The following is a 20,274-nucleotide window of genomic DNA, read 5'->3' on the forward strand; positions in this document are numbered from 1 at the left end:
TATGTGGCTTGTCTGTGGTCCAGTTTCTATTTTTCACGAGACCATTCTTAAAACATAGATAACGGGGTAACATATTGTCATAAAAGCTATTGCCATTAAAAGTAACCTAAAACTACAATCCTTATGGCTAGAAATCTACGGACATGGTCACGGTGAGGTTGATCTTTCTCGGACTCACAAAATCAGATACGTCAGACAATAACGAAGTCGGTGAAACGTTTAATTTATACAAGATTAAAATCGGAAAGATTAAAAACATATATGATGATGTCAAGGAAAAAAACTTTTATCCCATTATATTTCATTTTCAACCACGAAGTGGACAGTTTATAAATATGAGTAGGTTTTGCAAAGGCAGGTACAGAACTATCATGTTTGACAACGCTCAGACCACTGATTCTTAAGCATTTTTCAATATAAGAATATTTTCTGAAATATTAATATTGGGAAAGACATTTATGCATTTAATTCTGGACAGAGCAATATAACGTGAAATTTATTACAGATAGATAGATGATGATATTTCAAAATCGTAAAACATGCCAATTCCATTCAGCAACCCGTGGTTTGAAGTTCTAAGTTTAGTTAACCAGGGTCTGTATTAACAGGGTAATTGTGATAACAAGGTTTTAAAAACGCTTATACATAATGTGTAGTAAAAACTTTTAACTGCTTAAACTGATCAATGAGATTGAATTGTACATTGGTGAGCGAAACATAATACAATCCAGTATCCTGTACGACTGCCGACTCTCGTTCAGTGTCTATGATGGTGTGTTTGGACCTCTCTGCTGCATTTGATACGGTTGACCATCAAGGACTACTGGATCGCATACACCGTTAGTATGGCGTGAGCAACAAGCACTGTCATGGTTCAGATCATACCTCCTTTATATTAAGAGAAAACGCACTGATCTTAAAGTTGGTTCTGCACACATCCTTGACATGATGTGTTATGCGTGCTCCACCTTCTTTAAAGCAATTACATCCCACAAGCTTACATTTTGGACGCTTGTCAGCGGAAAATGATGGGAAAGAGAATTTTCGGAGTAAAGGATTCTGTTTCATTTCGAACTCTGAAAATTTTAATTCTAAATGTTTTAATGTCAAAAGGTACTTTTGTTTATGAAATTAAAGTGGGAAATGTTGAATAAACATCTTAGTGTCTTTAACGTTATATAGATATCAACACAAAGAAACACAGTATTGTCATTTTCATAACTGCCTTTGTACAAGATCAAGCAGGTGTCGCTTGTTTATGAAATTTGCGGATGTTTCAAGTTATAACCATTAAACCTAGAGCTCAGAAACAGAGCTATAGGTCTTGTTCGAAAAGCTTGTGTAATTCTGCTGTTTAACAGCCAACATGAAGTCGTTCGGTTTGTTCCATAGTCGATCACAAATGGATCACTCCACACTTTGTCTCACAGTCTGTACCTGAATTACATAATTTTCTCTACCGCCCAGTCCTCCATGCATTGCTAAAACCCTAGATTAAGCAAATCTAGATTTCCCCAGGTTTAAGAACCTCCCAATTAACCGGAGCTCCTTTTCAGTTAAAAGTGGGTATATTGGTTGCTATAGAAATTAAATGTATTCAGGGACTACCCGTTAGTCTGGTGTATACTATGACGTCAGGTCAGATAATGGCAACTCTGCTCAAGTCTCGTTAGTTTCTGGATCATGGGTAATCTTATTACAACTGTTGATTTTAGGAAACAATCATCTCCAAGATACGTGTTGGTCCATGTTCTATAAATGATTTGAGTTTTACTGCATATCCTTTCCGTTGAGTGATGACATCACAGCGTGTGGCGTAGTTAAACCTTCAGTTATTTGAAACATAAGAGAACCACTATGAAGGTAGTTGGTGCTATACCAATAGTAAAAGTCCTATACCAAATATGGAGACAACGAGAGGGAACAATACTAAATACGGACGACGCTCGCACCGCAGTCCTGCCATCCAAACAACCAGGAAATAACCTGTGTACATCTTTTGTAGAAAGGGAGATAACTCGTACACTAATAGTGTCATTGGCGATCTACGTATATTGTTCAGAGGCATGCCGAATGCCGACTCGTGCTTTCTGTTAGGGTTTCATTGTGGCTTTTGAACATGAAAACTACTCCAAACAAGAACGTCAGCTCCATTTCTGTTTCATCCTCGACAGTAGGAGACATTTTTTAGGATATCCAAAATTACTGCTTTTAAAATTGTTTTAACATATTTCACCTTCAAAGAGATTCAAACCCAGGCACATGCGGTTGTTTTACGTAACGAGTCGAATGTTTTCAACTGACTGCTGTATGTGATGCTGTATTGGCGGCTTCACATATTTTTGTCAGTTTCACATCCATTCTGATATGTACTCACACCTGGCTGTAAGTAATTAAGGTTAACAGTTACATGTCACAAAACAATATATTTTCATGTGTACGTAATCAACGTTAAACGTAAATACTATGCTATAATTTCACTTCAGTGTGGAGAATTTAGCCTCACATTCCCTTGATAATTTATATGTGTCAGTTTTAATATTCCTTCACCGATCTGGCTCCAAGGTCACATGCAAACTATACAGCTGGACAAACAGGTTGTAAAATCAATCATTTGGTCCCTCCGAGAAAGTTTCAGTGTAGGATATTTCCTTAAACTCATTATATGTACACTGAAGTACAAGCGCGGATTTCATATGTTGGATAAACCTATGCAGACTTGTCTGTTTGAAACAACAAGATTTTGAAAGATGGGAAGAATGTAAAAAAACATAATACATTAATTAATTCCACTGTTATTGCCACCGGCGATTATAGGAAAAACTAGCCGAAAATTGAAATAACAAAAAATGTTAGATCTTTAGTATAAAGGTGGTATGTTCAAAGTTTTCTTTAAAAGTTTGGGGTCTTACATATCCTCCCAGAGGAACAATAATAATAATAATGTAAGAGATATTTGGTCTGTCTTACCTTTCGTCCTATAAGACAGTAATGAATAGAACGCTGATGATGATAGTCAAGTTCCCATAAAGCTTTCGCTTTAACGGGAATTTCCCAGATAACTATTTTTAGCCTATGACTCATGAAGTCGTTGGTATTACCGTGCGCTGCGTTGCATGAAATGCAATAAAGGACGATCGACCCGTAATATTTGGTGCGTGTGTACGTGGCGGGGGACAGGGGTGGTGGGGGTAGAAGAGGCTGAGCGACATACAATTATTTTCACATGTTATTAATCATCTTGAAGCTTAAACACTGACCTATAAGGTCAGTTCAATGACGAGAATTCATTCTGGTTCTCTGATTATTCGATCATCCACGTTTGTGTCCAAGCACAACCCCATCCCCCATCCCCCATCATAGTCCAGCATGTAACTACACGACTTCGCACTATATACGAGTTTATTCACATGAACTACCCCCAACTCACATTTCGTCACACACATCCACCCTAAACACATACCAGATAACAGTAGATATCAACAACTTACAGAGAAACTCTCAGTCTGTGCGGGTGGTTCTCCAGTCCATATTACACCCGACTTCTGCTTCGTGATGGTGTAGGAAGGGAGACAACTCGTACAATCAACAGTCTGTTTTATCGATATTACCCGACATTGTGAACAGGTTCGAATCGTGGCTCACATCAACTCTGGCGTTTTAATACTTTGTTTTAGTTGGTATTCCGTGTTTGGTTACCGATTTCATGCACAACTATCCTAATTTGTCTGGTATTTTCATGGATCCGAGATTGAGACCACTTCACATGAATTCACATGGCAATAGTGACTGACAGTACAGAAGAGTATTATCTGACTGTAAATCACACTAGGCACTGTTTTTCAAAGAAGGTAGGGGTAATATTTCACACCAATACTCGCGTTTGCTACTATACCCAACATATATACTGAGTCAAAAAGGAAACTTCACCTTCTTTCTTCAGGGCACTATAAAAGAACAAGAGATGGTAACATGGTTAAATTGTTATTATTTCATTGCTGTTATCAGTGTGATGTACTCGACACACTGACAGTGCCACAATTAGTTCCATTAGGCTACACCGACGTTCCAAACCATGGGTATACAGAATGTCAAGTCACAAGAATAAAATTTCGAAAAATGTCTCAGTTCATTATTGTGTATGACCGTCCAGCGCATTCACCACTGCTAAACACCGTCTCCTCATCGACTGCCTGATGCTTGTGAACACGTGGTTGGGGATTATGCACCATTTCTCTTGCAAGGCAGTGCCAAGTTCCTGCAATTCTGAGGGTGGCTCCTATGACCACGAAGCCTTGTCCAAGTGCATCCCAAACATGCTCTATTGGATTAAGGTCAGGAAACCTCGATGTGGCCAATCCATGACGTTGATTCCAGCGTTTTGAAGGACATTTCGTGTCAACATCGCGGTATGCGAGCGAGCGAGCATTATCATGCTCGAACTGTAGACCTGGGCCATGAGCCGCCAGTTTTCAAAATGATCGATTTACAGAATGTCATTGCAGTGTCAGATTCATCTAATATTAACTGAAAAATGCCTAAAACTTTATTACTAAAGTATCCCTAATCATGATTATTTTCAAAATGTTGTCACAATAAATATGTCAGTCCTTTTTATGTGAAACCAACCCAACTTTTGACATATGCTCTACTTTTCGTTACGGCTGACAGTCAGTTTTCACCGCGGCAGAATCGCGGAATCTAGGAGGGACTGATATACACAATTCAGTACAAATTCAGTTACTCCTTCTTTTAAAAAACACTGCAATTTATTAAATATACAAAAGAGTTTACAAGTTATGTTCTGACAAATTTATTGAATCAATTATTGAATTTATTATGAATATATTTAGGAAATTTGGTAAACAAACAATATCAATTATGTGCAGAGTTCCATTAAGAAATATTCCTCGCACGTTATCCTCTAGAAACAAAATGTGACAGATGAAAAGTCCGATATTTCTAGATCCCTGTGTCAGAGGATATCATTATAAATAATAATAATAATAGACAACTAATTTCCTAAAGCTATTATGAACATTAATCGAAATTTCAGAATGATCTCTAAAATATTAACTTTTGAGATAAAAGAAAGTTTGGTGATGAAAATCAAACATCATTATTTTACAGGCTGCCATCTCTTGCCAAATACAGATCTTGTAGTCAAAGTCAATGTTTTCAAATAATCTATTTGAATCATCCAGTAATGAAATTCTGTAATTGCATAATCATGAAAAGAAATAACTGCCAAGTGACAGTGATCTTTATATGAACTCCAAGGTAGCTGATGCACCGTGCTGGTACTGAATGTTCGAAACGTAATAGAGAGAGCAAAAAGTGCACTCAGGGATGTTATGAAGCTTGTCAAGTCAGACAACCCCACCACTCTGAATTTCCTGCCTGTAACATGAATGGTACGTGCAAATATATTGTTTGGTATCTATTTGTCATGTTCTTAAAACTGAGTGAGTTCAGTTTTACGCCGCACTCAGCAGTATTCCAACTGTGTGGCAACGGTCTGTAAAAATCGAGTCTGGACCAGAAAATCCAGTGATCAGCAGCATGAGCAACGATCAGCGCAATTGGGAACCGATGACATGTGTCACCCAAGTCAGCGAGCCTGACCACCCAATCCCGATAGTCGCCTCTTACGACAAGCATGGGCGCCTTTTATATACCAAGCACCTTAACGGAACGCTAAAAATTGAAATAGACATTCCGTCATGTGTGTAAAATTGGCTTAGAACTTTTATTCATAGGATAATTTGGGGACTCAAGAGAAATGGTGTAGTCTTTCTTAATCAAGCGCAAAGTGACAGGGGTTGAAAAATACAACCCCTGATAACCGGGTCAAGTGGAACTTTCCGGTCGGTCAAGTCAATATCCGCATTAACCTTTACAGTGGTACAGTAGTGCCAAATTATTGGCATGTTTTGATATATGCATTTTAAGCTGAAATAAAAAGGTAATTACTACCACATTGTTAATTGTGGTAAAGTGAAATTAATATGTGGCTTTGAAAGTTTACTGGACCCGAGTCCAGTCGAGTTGTGAAAACAAATCAACCCTAAAACAAATTTTACCAGAGCATACCAATTCTCAGCCTGCCATGTACATCCTCTGAAATAAATAAATAAATAAATAAATAAATAAATAAATAAATAAATAAATAAATAAATTACCTGAGCAAACTATCCGTGGAAATCTTCAACTTCAGATCTGGTAAACGTGTCCTGAGCTGTACATGTATAACAGTATATTCAGTACGAAAGCAACACATGAAATTCATAAAGTACCCTTTTCAGCATGTTATTATATAACTCCTGCTGCAGCTACTACACTGTGAAAAGACACAAAGCCTTTGGTTTTGGATAAGAGGCTAAGTAATGATGTACGAACATGCTACATTATTGACTTTCTCAAGAAATGTCATGACAAGGTTATTCCCAAAACACCCCAAAATTGTAAAATGACTAAAAACTAAATATTTCTAAATTCTTACATCAACCGTCAAGAAAGGTTTTTCTTCCCCCTCCGAGAAGTACTTCATGATAGCAAGGATATTTGTAGATAGCCAAGCAATAACACTGTCCTTTACAGTTTGAACTTTAGTCTCTTTGACGAGTTCATCAGTTTCTTTACAAATACCAGATTCTTCTGTTTTAAAAAATTGTTCAGACTGTGAAAACTTGGCACATTGTGTTTCTGATATCCAGTCCAACCAGTAGCTTGAAATGGAGGAAACAAAACTCTGTGTAAATAAAAATAAATTTTAAAAATTCGAGTTGCAGTTCCCCAAGTGCATATAGTGGAGGACTCTGGGTTTGGCCACATCCTCTCTCGTACGACTAGCATGTAGGGTAGTGTGGTGCAGTGCTTCCACAGGATGACGTCCAACAGCAACACTGCAGCCACCAAAATGTAGACTCTTCTTTGCATCACTTCCACCATCTTGATTTGATATCAAAATGGTTCTCTTCTTCTTGCCGCTCCTCTTTCTCGTCCAGTCTAGACAAGACGTCTACCAACATATTTTGGTGCTTCTCCTTCGACTTGAGACATGACTTCCTCCATCGCCTGTCGACGGATGTTATATCGATCCGATATCCAAAACACTTTTTGGTCTCGGCTGCCAACAGCACACCTCCAAGTGGACATATTTCTTGGACTTAGCTTTCTGACAGTTCACTTTTCAGAGGTATGTTGGATTTTCTCATATATACTTTCCAAACATTCAATATGTCTATATGGAAATTCCTGTTTAGAGGGAGTCCAGTTTTCCTGCATCTAACTGCAAACCCATATGAGAAACCATCCAAAATACCTGCAGAATCTGAGGAATTTGCTGTAGTTTGTTACAGTTTGCTTGTTTGTTTTTTTCTACAATGTGCTAGTTTTTTTCTCCAGTTTGATTGTTTTTGGGGTTTTTGCTTTAAAGTCCATGTTCTTCCGCTGAATGTTTCTTTTTCTGTGGCTTTTATTTATTTTTCTTTTTTTTTGTTTTTAAGCTTTGCTACAATTTGCTTTTTTTGTTGGTATTTTGTGGGGTTTTAGTTTGATTGTTTGGGATTTTTTATTTCCAGCCGTGAAGATAGTCTACCGTTGAGATATGAGACTAGAGGCTGATGTGCGTGTTTTCCAGGACGAGTTGATGTACAATTGATTTGCTGCACCGTAGTTGTTGTCGGACTGCACACTCTATGGTGCAGCAACTCTAATTGAAAGTTCAAGCAACTTTGGTGCAGTGTCGATAAATGAGTTGTGAGGTTACTGAAATACGGGGTTGCCCTAGCGAAAATGAGATTCTAACCAGGAGGCTATACATCATATACAACGCTCGCTCATACCAATACCTGAGATAGTAGCGAGCTGATCACACACCCTTCAGAGGACGATCGCCTCGCTAGTCAGCCAGCCGTGCATCACTATACCCTAGATACGCTGCGAGTCGCCGCCTGCCCAAAGCGATACCTCAGCGAGCCAAGTACAGCTGAGGCTCGCGTTTCATTCTCTCGTCAGACAGCAATCACCTTGTTAGTCAGCCAGCCGTGCATCTTTGTAATCGAGACGCACACACTGCGAGTCGCCAGCCCACCGCGCTCACTCATAGCAACCCTTGGAGACTGTGGTTCTCCTGTACCCAACCGTTACGCAACATAATAACACATTTGACAGTGGGACACGCTGTGCGTTGCACGGCCGAGACTTTATACACACAACTGCATCATATACTCGTTACATACGTCTGATCACAACATCTTGCTGCTGCCCGCCACGTAAAACCAGAGGAAAACAACTCTCTTGGAGAAAATACTCTGGAACCGTGTTCCCTCAACGAATGCAAACAGCAACTACCGGAGGGTTTACAGTACACATGTGATCTAAAAAAAAAGATTTCTACCCATCAATGTCTTATGCACATTACACAAGTGACTATCATAGTGTACTAAACAAGTATATTTAAAAAAGCTACATCACTTAATCACATCACTGTTTGAACTGACAACATCCTTATTTAACAGCCTCCAGTCCACATAATATATACCGACTGCACCTACAGCAGTTCACATTAGTATTTTAACGACTCTTCAACCCAGACAAAATACATCATCAATGACTGCACATACAGCAGTTTGCATTAGTATTATAAAGGCTCTTCAGCCCAGACAACATACTTTATCGAATGACTGCACCTACAGCAGTTTTGCATTTGTATTATAGCTGCTCTTCACCCCAAAGCAAGATACATTGTATGTCTGCAAATACTGCAGTTTATATTACAATCTCACTTGCTCTTAACCTAGCGACAGCAACACGCCAGTAAATACAACGGCTTTTTGTCCCACTCTCACAAATCTGAAACATACAAAACAATGTTAAATACTGAAAACTACAGTAGTTACATAAGATTATGATGTGTTGGCCGTGCTTGCACTAGAGCGAGAATGAACAATTCAAATCTAAACCTTCTTATTCATCCTTCAAACGAAAGAAATTACATTTCTCCTGTACCCAACCGTTACGCAACATAATAACACATTTGACAGTGGGACACGCTGTGCGTTGCACGGCCGAGAACTACAAAGAAAGTCAAAGTCCAAGAGCAAGAGAAACTTTCATTCTGTTATCGATATCATCTTTAATATAACCGTCCTTAGCGTTCTCACTTTTCCATCTTCCGTGTCTCTTAAACATACGGTCTGGTATTCCATTGTTTGCTGCAGCTGTACCACCACCACTACGCAGACTATGCAGTCCGTAACTGTTTATATTTTCAACAAATGGAGACAATGCATCCAAGAACAGTTCCCTTAACCTTGTGTACGATAGAGGATTGTTGCCTTTTCTTAACACATATCCAGATGCACATTTGCTGAGACTTCTGAAAACATACTGATCCGAATCTGATGGAATGTTTGCAAGTTTTAGATATCTTTCCAAACAATCCACCGGACACAGTTTTGATTGAGTCCTGCTTATAATAAGCCAAGCTCCGTCTCTGTATACATCTTTTTTAGACTTTTCAATGAAAACAGCCATATGAGTTTTATAAAAAATTAAATCAGAACGAGAAATTTTAATCAACTCAGACGATCTTAAAAATCCGGCATAAGCCAACAAACACATAGCTAGTATTCTCAAATCAGACAAGGATGCATTTACAATTCTAGAATCATACAACTTCTCAAGAATAGCTACAGTAACTGGCTCCTTCTTAACCACTGGCTTTGCTAGTTTCCGTTTAGCTGCTTCCAACACATTTTTTACAAGACTGTTTTCAGTCGGACTCTCAACTCCTACACTGCAATGTGCATGCCTTATACTATAGAAAGCTGAAAAGACGGGTGACACTGAATCACTCTGTTGGACAACAGATAAAAGATAAATGGCACAATGTAAGGGTGAAATAGGTAACACATCAGGCATATTATTCATTTTAGCCCACCTCTGCCAGGCAGCAAAACCGTAGACATACTTCTTCAAAGTGGACTCGGCTCTCGACTCCGACAATAAATCTGACAGACTACTAGCCAACTGGCGTACGGAAACAGGTAGTTGATCAAGTTCTTTCTTATATGTACACAGGAACACATCTGTAACAATGAAAACCTCAATCAGCGAAAATCAACAAGAAGAGCAAGCATGTTAAAGTGCAGATCAGTTTCTCCAAACATTCCCCCTGGAATCCTACTTGCCGTATAAGACTCTCTGGAAGTAGGCAAATATATAAACCTTTAACTTGTGGGATAAACATTGAATTTGAACTTAATAAAGGCCAGAAGCAAGCAGAATGCCATTCAGGGACAAGCGTTCCAAACGCACCACGTTGTGCCAAATGCTTGATCGTCTGTGGAATCAGACATACAGGGGGAACAATCCAGTTCATTGTTCCTTTCCAGTTCACAGTGAAGCAGTCAACAGCTGCACAACCTGGATTGCTATAACGAGAGTTAAACACCTCTAATTTGGTATTGTAATACGTTGCAAACCTATCAACTTCATGAGGATCCCACTTGGCGTTTACATTGTCAAAGATGTTTTTAGCAATACCCCAGTCATCATAGTCAACCATACGACTTAAGTAATCTGCTTTCTGGTTCTCGTAACGAGTGAGTGAGTGAGTGAGTTAATATTTAACGTCACATCGGCAATATTTCAGCCATATTGTGACGAGAACATTTAACAAAGAAAAGGATTATATGTATATTATAAAATCTGTCGGCGAAGGACAGTAAAAGAACTAGAATATCACAATTTGAATTAAAACTAGCGTGGAAAGATAAAACTAATATCACTATTCGGACAATACAACATAAAATCCGGCTATAGATTGCTAACAACTGAAGGTAGATCACCATACTAGGGGCCATGGGGACTTACAGTACCTTTGCTACCTGCATGGACCCTAGTTGGATTTACATCATCCCCTCAGCTGTTAGCAATTTAGTCCCATCTAGCCAAATATTAAAAATACACATATGCTACGATTAAAAACACTGGAAGTTTAAACGTACGTACCCTCTCAGGAGGACAATAATTTTACGGTACTTCAACCCCCTTTGAGGGTACAGCCACTAACAATTCAAGTTACTAATCTAACCTACCATGAATTAAAATGCAGCTATGTACAGAATATAATAATCAAAATTCAGTGATGAAATCAATTTCTTTTAAAAAGCCAAGAATTAAATGAGAACTTACGGTGTTAAAAAGGTCCTTAATTGTTTTTACATTGAAATATTTGTCCCTTATGATGGAGAATTCAACACAGTCAAGCAGGATATGCTTGACCGTGGTTCTCTCATCACAAGGGATGCAAAACGGAGGATCCTCACCTTTTAAAAGGTATGCATGAGTGTATCTTGTATGGCCAATACGACATCGTCGTAAAATAACCTCTTCAAATCTGGACTGACAACCCAAGTGGGTATAACCAATGTAAGGTTTTATTTCATGTAATTTATTTATACCCAATTGGGTGTCCCACTTCTTCTGCATCAGATCACGGATATAAGATCTAATGTTAGCTTTATAATCAGTGTATGGAATAAGAAGTGGTGTCACAGATTTGTTGAGTGCCGCCTTGGCAGCAAGATCGGCCATTGCGTTACCAGAAATGCCCACGTGGCTTGGTAACCAACAGAAGACGATGTCGTATTGGCCAGTAGCAAGAGTATTATACAATTCAATAATTTTAATTAAAAGTGGATGTTTACAAGAAATATTTTTAATAGCCTGAACGCAAGAAAGAGAATCAGAATAGATTATATATTGTTTACGTTTAGGGTGTCTTTGAATATATTTAAGAGCTGTTAATATGGCGTTAGCTTCTGCTGTAAAAATAGAACTATTCTCTGGTAATCTAGAAGATATTGTTCTGGATCCAATGACAGTAGCACAAGCAACTGCTCCACCGTCCTTGGACCCATCTGTAAATAAGGATTTGTAATTGTTATATGTATGTTTCAATTGATTATATTCTTGTTTATACTGTAATTCATTAGTTTCTGTTTTTTTAAATGTAGTTAATGTTAGGTCAACCTGTGGCCTAACCAACTGCCATGGGGGAGAGGAAAGAAGACGGGAAGGAGCTATATTGTTCAGCTCAATACCAGCAGCAGCAATAAACGGCTTTATTCTGAGCCCAAGAGGTGGAACAAGAGAAGACTTTTTGCTATACAAATCCTCATAAAGGGGATTGAAGACACAGTTATATGCAGGGTTAGATTCGTTAGAGTGTAGTTTTATGATATATTGTAAAGATAATTTGATACGGCGTTGTGCAAGAGATGGTTCATCGGCCTCAACGTAAAGACTGTCAATAGGTGAAGTTCTGAAGGACCCAAGACAAAGTCTTAGACCTTGGTGATGGACAGGATCAAGAAGTTTAAGATTGCTTTTGCAGGCTCCACCATAGACGATGGAGCCATAATCAAGTTTAGAACGAACGAGTGATCGATATAAATGGAGAAGGGTAGCTTGATCCCCTCCCCATTTTGAATTTGAAACCACTTTCAACAAGTCAAGAGCTTTCAGGCATTTAGTTTTAAGTGATTTAATATGTGGTAAAAACGTTAAGTGTGAATCAAAGATTAGACCCAAGAATTTGGCTTCCTTCACAACTTTAATGGGCGTCCCATCTAGAGACAGTTCAGGGTCTTTATGTGGTTTGTATTTACGACAAAAATGTATGCAGTTAGTTTTCGATTTTGAAAATTTAAAGCCGTTTTCAAGACACCATTTATTAATCCTGTTTAAACACAACTGCAATTGCCGTTCAATGGTATGCATATTTTTACCACGACAAGAAATATTAAAATCATCCACAAATAACGATCCATCAATTGAATCGTTTAAAACTTTAGATAAACTGTTGATCTTGATGCTAAAAAGAGTGACTGACAAAATACTGCTTTGTGGAACACCCTGATCCTGATTGTAATGATCAGACAGGGTAGAGCCCACGCGGACCTGGAATTGTCTGTTATTTAAAAACTTGGCAATAAATTCAGGCAAACGACCTCGCAACCCGAAGTCATGTAAATCTCGTAAAATGCCATATTTCCAAGTAGTGTCATATGCTTTTTCAAGATCAAAAAAGATAGACACAGCGTGTTGTTTGTTAATCAGTGCGTTTTTTACAAATGATTCTAAACGCACTAAGTGATCGACAGTACTTCTGTTTTTACGGAAACCACATTGTATATCTGTGATAAGGTTATTAGTTTCCAAGTACCAAACAAGTCGATTATTTATCATGCGTTCCATGGTCTTGCAAACACAGCTTGTTAATGAAATCGGACGATAATTGGATGGATCCGTATGATCACGTCCAGGTTTAGGTATTGGTACTACTATGGCGTCACGCCATGACGGAGGAAAGTTACCCGATGTCCAAATATCATCAAAAATATTTAGGAGAGTTTTTAGGCAGGATTCTGGTAAGTGCTTCAGGAGTTGATAATGTATGTTATCAGCTCCAGTAGCAGTGTCATGAGCCTGATCAAGAGCAGTATGTAGTTCATGAATAGAAAACGTTTCATTATAATCTTCCCCATTATCAGAATTGAAATTAATAGTTTTCTTTTCTTGTTCTTTTTGATACTGCTGGAATTTAGGTAAATAATTAGAAAAGGAAGAGTGTTTAGCGAGTGTTTCGCCCAATTTATTTGCGATATCTGATTTATCAGTAAGTAATTGATCTCCATCTTTAAGATGATGGACAGTAGATTTAGTACCTTTACCTTTGATTTTCTGGACCATGTTCCATACCTTGGACATGGGTGTCCGAGAATTTATTTTAGATACATAATTTGGCCAAGATTGGCGTTTGTTCTGTTTAAAAGTACGCCGTGCTTTAGCATTTAAAATTTTAAATTTATTTAAATTATGCACCATAGGATGGCGACGGAAATAATGTTCTGCTTTTTTCCTTGCCTTCCTAGCTTGTTTGCACTCATCGTTGAACCATGGTTTTCTTATGTGTGGAACTGCAGAGGACTTTGGTATACACTCATCAGCTATGGAATTCAGTTCATCACAAAAAGATTTGATAGTATCAGAAACGTCAATAAAACGTTCGGGTTTAAGTTTTTCAGCACACAGTGTTTCATATAAAGCCCAGTTAGCCTTTTTAAAATTCCGTCTTGATGATGGAGGAACATCAGATGGAGTTACAGCTTTTAATATAGTAGGAAAATGGTCACTTCCACAGAGGTCATCGTGGACTGACCATTCGAATTCATTTAATAGTTCGGAATTTGTAAATGACAAGTCGAGAGCAGAATACGTCCCTGTGCCAGGGTGTAAATATGTGTTGGAACCATCATTATAAATACATAAGTCATTGTCAGAACAAAAGTCCTCCAACAATTTACCTCTAGTGTTTGCATTTACACTACCCCAGAGTGGGTTGTGCCCATTTAAATCTCCCATTATAATACAGGGCTTCGGGAGTTGGTCATATAGAGCTTGAAGATCAGTTTTAGTGAACGTCGAAGACGGTGAAATATAAAGAGAGCATAGCGTAAACGCTACGTGTAAGGTAATTCTCACTGCAACAGCCTGCATATTAGTATTAAGTGAAACAGGGCTTTGAATAACGTTTTGTCTGACTAAAACGGATGACCCGCCAGTAGCTCTATCACCCGGAGGTGAAAAAGAATGATATGCATTAAAATGACGAAGGTCAAATGCATCTGTTTGCTTTAAATATGTCTCTTGGAGACATATCGCTGAAGGACTAATAGCTGTAATTCATGTAAATTAGTCCTCAATCCTCTGCAGTTCCACTGTACAATATTAGTGGAATAAACTATCTTTTGGGGGGATTTATTGGGGATCTACCCCGCACTCTTTTCGAGGGCGACAAGCTATGTGCCCTAGAATGGACGTTTTCAGAAACGTCCATGTCTTCAAGAGACCCGTATTTATTAAACAATTGAACTTTATTTTGTGACCCCTTGGGAGCTCTGCCACTTTGTTGTTTTGAAACATCAGGCTTAGGCTTAGATTTACCTTTAGCAGTTTGTTGTCTATCAGTTGTAGATTGAGACTCAGTGCGTGACTGCGAAGATGGTTTATGATCAGAAGAAGACTTTGATGTTCCAGGAAGTGATTCTTCAGTCTGTGATGACATAGCTGGGTATAGAAGTTGTGGAGAGTCACTGTTGACCCAAGTCAAGGTAGTTTGGCAGCTTGTAGATGACTTTGTTATTTTAGAGCTGCGCACAGATGATGCGTTTGCTACTGTAGCATAACTTTCTGGAAGATCAGATCTCTTCACCAGTTTTTTTGCTTCAGAAAAAGAGATGTTTTGGGTATACTTTATTCTGTTTATTTCCATTTGCTCTCTCCAGATTGGACACTGTTTCGATGAAGATGAATGGTCACCTGAGCGGTTGGTACATTTTTTAAAATCACTGTCACAATCTTCTGTTGTGTGTGTTTTCTCACCACAGTGAGCGCACACAACAGACAATGTGCAGGTATTTACGCCATGCCCATACTTTTGGCACTTGAAGCATCTCAATGGATTTGGAATGTACGTTTCCACTTTGAGTTGACAGTAACCAGCCTATATTGATGTGGGAGCAGTCGGAGTAGAAAAAGAGAACAAATATGTGTTTGTTTGTTGGATCTCATTGTTTTTCCGGGTAGTGAAACGTTTTACATATAGTACACCTTGTTCCTTCATTTCTGAGGCAATATCAATCTCCAGCATATCAGCAAAAAGGCAGTCTCGGTCTCTCACTATGCCTTTGCTGGTGTTAAGTGTTCGGTGGGCAGAGACTGATACGGGAATGCCGACAAAAGATTTAGTTGACAGGAGATTAGTTGCTTGTTGTCTCTTACTGCATTCAATGAGAAGAGACCCTGAACGCAAACGTCTAACGTTTTTAACATCTCCTGCTATGCCTTGTATGCCTTTTGAAATGGCAAAAGGGTTCAGCTTCAGGGGTGTCTTGTCAACGGTCTCAAGTACTATGTAACGTGGCCAATGGTCAATAGATGTGGAGGGTCTGAGTTCATTAATATCAGGTTCTGTGTCAAGAGGACGTTTTTTCTTGGTGACAGGGGTTTCGTAAGCCATGGCTAGTGCTTTAAGGTTCATCATCCGAGCTCCCCACCCACCACGGAGTATCACAAGGACAATGCTAATAACAAGTGGGTTTCCAACTTGCAGCACCAAGGATACTCGGATGATATACTCCAGCAGAAGAGTTATAAATAACAAATCCACCAGATTGGCCCATGAGCCACCGCCTTCTGGGCATAAGACTCTAGGCAAAGTTCAAAACATCAGTGTGAAAAATCGTGAACATTTGATATAAACAAATGTACCAAGTCCAAAAGTAAAACATTTGCAAATTAAATGCGTGTAATGACATACAAGTCCATACACAGGGCTTGGCGTGACCAGCCGATTGATAGAATCGGGCCGATTCTACCACCCGTCTAGGTGAAGTAAGGGCCAAAGTGGTGTGTTGAGCAGCAGGAACACGGTTCAGGCTCCTACTGCCCTCAACCACCAGACTACCGTCCTCCACCGACACGGGACGCAACCCACGGCAAACAGGTTGCCCAATTCGGTCACTCCTTGCGACCAGCAATGGGGGTGCTATGGACCTAGTTGACCCGGGTCCACACGGGGGTTTGAACGGCTCTTGGCGTGACCCAGCACCCACCACGAGGAGGTGGCCGTTCACGGGTGCCTTCTCGTAACGAGGGATCCACTGTAATTGTAGGTCAATCCCATTCTTCACACATAAGTCAAATATTTCCAAAGCTAGGGACTGTAAGTGGTCCTTCATGCTACCTTTCTCAATAATCGTAGCAACATTTTTGTTGTCTGTAAACCACTTAATGCTCTGGTGTGATAGACTAGTCACAAAACTTTGCAAAACCATAAGCACTCCTTTCAGCTCCCGCCACGTCGAGCTGCACAATGCCTCATCCCTTGACCATTGTCCATGTGAAGGGACATTATCCAGGTCCACGCAGTAGCCACCGAATCCAGTATCACTAGCATCTGAATATACAAGTCTCTTCGCAACTGTTCTTTGAACTAGATATCTGGAACAATACTTATTTATGCAGACTGACCAAAACTTCAATTGTTTGATGCTGGAATCTGACAACTCAATAGAGCTCTGCCATGACGGGGCTGCAACCACGTCAATACTCAAAGATCTTGTCATCAGCTGGGAAACTGGACCCATCACAAGTTTCATAGATATTATCTGTCCAACAACAGAAGCTATGTATTTGACAGGAAAACGCATATGCTTAGATTCCAATAATACAGTAATGTCCTTCAGTACCTTATCCCTTTTTCTGTCTGGAACACTCATGGTCATGGCTACTGTATCAATCCTAAAACCTAACCACTCAACTGACTGAGACGGCAACCAAAGGGACTTTTCAACTTTGGGAACAAAACCTGATCTAAGTTGGTCCTGTTTGACAGATGCACCTGACATTTGAGCTTCGTTCTGAGTAGAACCTGAAAGAATACCATCATCTAAGAAAGTTACTATTCTGTACCCCTCATATCTCCATTTCTTAACCAACTGTCTTGTAACTTTGGTGAACACATATGGAGCCGATGTTAACCCAAATGGGAGAACAAGGAATTTGTAGTAGTGCACGACTCCTTTATAATCAAACCATGAGAATTCGAGATAATCTGTGTGAGGGCAGAAAATATCTATGTGGTGATAAGCCGAATGGATATCAAATTTTATAAGCCAATCATTATTTCTGATGTAATTCAAAGCTGTATGCCAATCCTCGTATTTTACGCTCTGTTTGTACACATAGCAGTTAATTCTTTGAAGATCTGGGATCAATCTCTTCTTCCCAGAAGACTGGACTGAAACAGACAATGGGCTGACAACAGTGGGAGGGGTATCACACTCGCATATCAGACTTTTCTTCTTTAGTTCATCAATCGCTTGAGTTACAAATGTTTTGTGTTTAAAAGCTGACTGATTGTTTTTTACAAACATTGGAGGTGGCTGAAAGCAGAATGGGATTTTATAACCATTGGCAATCAAATCTACAACGAATTGTGAAGAACCAATGTCTATCCAAAATTGCAAACTGTTTTTGAGGCGCCCTCTAACAATAATTTCAGAAGTACCTTGTTCATACTCATAATAATCATCTGTAAGAGTCTTGGAGAAACACAAATCATCAACAACAACATCATCATAATTACACTCAACTGACAAGCCTTGAGAACTATTGGTTCCCTTGTGTTGATTCTCCAGCTGCAAACGTCGACACTCGCTGGGTTGACATATTTTGTGGACAGTGTCTCCTGAAGTGACTGAAGTCACCGCATGTGAAACACGCTCCTGTCTTCTGACCTTTGGCTCGAAAAAGCTGATTGGTGATTGGTTGAATATGCTGAACAGAAGCAGGTAAAACAGCAGCTTGCACGGGACGGGTGTAGGTTGCTGATCGTCTAGCTGGCCTAATTCCATAGGGCGTTTGACGTGCACGTTTCTGGCGTAATTTACGCACCGCCTTGCTGTCGGCCCTCGCAATTTTCCGATCATCATCGGAATCATCAGCCAGTTCGTTGGAAACATAGTTACGCACTGTTTCCCACCTCCCTCAGACGAGTCTGCTAATTTTATCAGTTTATTACGTTTTTGAAGCCTTGTGATTTCCGACGTGACCAACGTTTCGCAGTCCTTGAATCGTTGATTTTGAATAGCTACCAGAATTTGATTTAGTGAATCTAATGTCTCTTCATTGAAATTATGTTGGATTTTGTTGCCCTCTCGACTCCAAGCATAGTCTTTTTCAGCACGCAGTTTCTTTACCTCTTTGGTAGTCTGCTGAAATTCTTCTCTCAAAGCTCCAATGCGGTCATTAAGCGACAGTTCGAATTGTGCTTTGTTTGATTCCAGCTGCTGAAGTATGGCATCAAGTTTGGCGTTCGTCTCCATGATAATATGATGTGTTGGCCGTGCTTGCACTAGAGCGAGAATGAACAATTCAAATCTAAATCCCTTTAAATACCCCTGTCTAGCGCCACCTACCGGCGCAGACTACTCTACTTACAAAGCTCCACACCACTAGGAGAAATAAATTTCCTTCTTATTCATCCTTGAAACGAAAGAAATTACATTGATCCATTACTGCCTAGGACCCGTGAAGGTCCCGGGGTAGAACAGGCTTCGGCAACCCATGCTTGCCATGAAAGGCGACTCAGCTTGTTGTAAGAGGCGAGTAACGGGATCGGGTGGTCAGACTAGCTGACTTGGTTGACACATGTCATCGGTTCCCCATTGCGCAGATCGATGCTCATGTTGTTGATCACTGGATTGTCTGGTCCAGACTCGATTATTTACAGACCGTCGCCATATAGCTGGAATATTGCTAAGTGCGACGTAAAACTAAACTCACTCACTCACTCACTCATTACTGCCTAGAGAACTGTGTATCATTCACCCTTCAAACAGCGCTCACTCATAGCAACCCTTGGAGACTGTAGTGATCCATTACTGCCTAGAGAACTGTGTATCATTCACCCTTCAAACAGCGCTCACTCATAGCAACCCTTGGAGACTGTAGTGATCCATTACTGCCTAGAGAACTGTGCATCATTCACCCTTCAGACAGCGCTCACTCATAGCAACCCTTGGAGACTGTAGTGATCCATTACTGCCTAGAGAACTGTGTATCATTCACCCTTCAAACAGCGCTCACTCATAGCAACCCTTGGAGACTGTAGTGATCCATTACTGCCTAGAGAACTGTGTATCATTCACCCTTCAAACAGCGCTCACTCATAGCAACCCTTGGAGACTGTAGTGATCCATTACTGCCTAGAGAACTGTGCATCATTCACCCTTCAGACAGCGCTCACTCATAGCAACCCTTGGAGACTGTAGTGATCCATTACTGCCTAGAGAACTGTGTATCATTCACCCTTCAAACAGCGCTCACTCATAGCAACCCTTGGAGACTGTAGTGATCCATTACTGCCTAGAGAACTGTGCATCATTCACCATTCAGACAGCGCTCACTCATAGCAACCCTTGGAGACTGTAGTGATCCATTACTGCCTAGAGAACTGTGTATCATTCACCCTTCAAACAGCGCTCACTCATAGCAACCCTTGGAGACTGTAGTGATCCATTACTGCCTAGAGAACTGTGTATCATTCACCCTTCAGACAGCTATCGCCTTACTTGTCAGCTGGCCATGCACCATTCTAACCAAGCCCACACTGATTCTCGTCCACAGTGTTCGCTC

The 20,274-nt window shown here is 39.9% G+C and overlaps 1 pseudogene; it reads right to left on the reverse strand.

Moving 5' to 3' along the window:
* Positions 1-9,090: 9,090 nt before the first annotated feature.
* LOC137255182 (uncharacterized) lies at positions 9,091-17,360 on the reverse strand (annotated as a pseudogene).
* Between the last annotated feature and the right edge of the window lie 2,914 nt (positions 17,361-20,274).

The sequence above is a fragment of the Haliotis asinina genome, chromosome 11 (genome assembly GCF_037392515.1).
Source record: "Haliotis asinina isolate JCU_RB_2024 chromosome 11, JCU_Hal_asi_v2, whole genome shotgun sequence".
Classification (NCBI taxonomy): Eukaryota; Metazoa; Mollusca; class Gastropoda; order Lepetellida; family Haliotidae; genus Haliotis; species Haliotis asinina.